Source organism: Mytilus trossulus, chromosome 5 (assembly GCF_036588685.1).
Source record: "Mytilus trossulus isolate FHL-02 chromosome 5, PNRI_Mtr1.1.1.hap1, whole genome shotgun sequence".
Classification (NCBI taxonomy): Eukaryota; Metazoa; Mollusca; class Bivalvia; order Mytilida; family Mytilidae; genus Mytilus; species Mytilus trossulus.
Window position 1 is genome coordinate 32,966,435 of NC_086377.1, and position 1,961 is coordinate 32,968,395.

Below are 1,961 nucleotides of genomic sequence, written 5' to 3' on the forward strand. Positions count from 1 at the left end.
ATGGGGGTTTTGGTTTATACTGATTTGAACTGGGGTTGCGACATTTTATGCTAAATATTTAACAACAAAAGGTAACGAGAGTTAAAATAGTGGCACAAAAGGGCAAACCCGTCGTAAAATGAGATTAGATTCAAGCTCCCATAATTGGTGTTATTATAATAGGACATATACAACAAGTCTTTTGACTCGAAGTGTTCATGGTAAAGGCATACATTTTACGTTCCCGTCATTAAACACATTATCATATCTATATTGACGTAAACGAACAGACAAACTGGACTGTTTGCATGCTTTAAACTATTTGCAATAATGTTATTATAAAGATTTGGATGAATATAAATGGACATCGAATCCATATTTAAACGATGGCTTTTAAAGAGCTTATGATCGTTTGTTGATGTTTCCTCGATTTGACGACTTTAAGTTTCACACCGTACATTTTCTCTTAAAAAGTTTATTTTACGTCATCTTTCATGTTAAGTAACCTATTCATAAATGCAACATATGAATTTGGAGTACGATCGGAAAAGGCCCCCAAACAAACCATACTGTCGTCGATCAGCTGACAAACATACGACCCATTGGTGGCCTTCGGCTGTTTTTAGGTCTTTTAATCGGGTTGTTGTCTCTTTGACACATCCCCATTTCCTTTCTCAATTATGTACAATAAATTCATATTTTATAACCTGTTTACACTCCAAGCATTCGAAAAATGTCTAATTATAATTTATCGAGTATATGTTAATCAAATATTTCTAGCAATTGTCCTGAAGTTCTGAATTTTAAATATTTGATTTTGTAAAAATCAATTTGTGTTTTGTGTTTTAAACTTGCACTGAAATAATACAACTTTTGATGTTATGAAAATAAATCTGTTGCAGGTAGCTATGGTTTCCCAGATGATGACGCTAGTGAGAAAACACGTGGTGAGTAAATTTTGAAGTCAATTCTGACTTTCTTTGTAAAAGTCTGATAATGTTTTAATAATAAGTTTTGACAATCTCCTCGGTGCAAGATTATTTTACTCTAATAATGGTATTTCTTTGTCAAAAAGGTAAGACCCTTTATTTGTTTACGGACAACAATTGATTTTTCAATAATTAAACTTTCCTTTTCCAAAATTTTGACCTGTTTGATATGTGCGTAACCCTCTTTAACGATGTGCCCAAACAAAAAAGGACAATATTCGCTTTAACTTTTTTACTTTACGTCATAGAAATAGCATATCTGCTCAATCCAAGTCTTAAAAGATTAGACTACCAAAAAATGACTGCCGTGATGTACACACAACAGTGATAAAGATTGCATTATAAACCAATGAATATTTCAAACTTGATGAAGTTTGATTCATAATGCGATTCGGATGCATTCAATGTAGAAATGCTTTTTGTTTTGTTTAAAGACCTTTTTGTATCATATAACTGCTAACGAATTCGGGTATTTTTGGTGGTGTTTTACGTCAGCTAAAGCAATCGAGTGTTGCATTGAAACAATACATGAATCAAATAAACATAATGTAATCCGTCAAATTAAGTCCAAAAAAAGATATTGTGTTAACTTGAAGAACTAAAATATCTTTCTTATCAAGTTAACAAGTTTTACGAACCCTATATGCTTAAAATGACACGAGTTGGATATCCTTTGATATTCTTGGTTCAGTTATTCTTTTCATAGAATTTTAGAACAAAAAATGAGTTTATATTGATTGAAATAAAGTAGAAAATTAAAAAAGGGTGATGAATTGAAAATAAAAACGGGGAATATTTTGAAGTGAAAACAACCCGACCAAAAAGCTGGTAACATCCGATGCCACCAATGAATATTATACGCAATGATAACATCAAGAACTCGGAGTGGTGCCTCAACTGGCCCTTTGAAAAAATGTGTACTAGTACAGTGACAATGGAAGTCCTACTAAATTTCAAAACATACAAAGAACGAAAATTATAAAATTATACAAC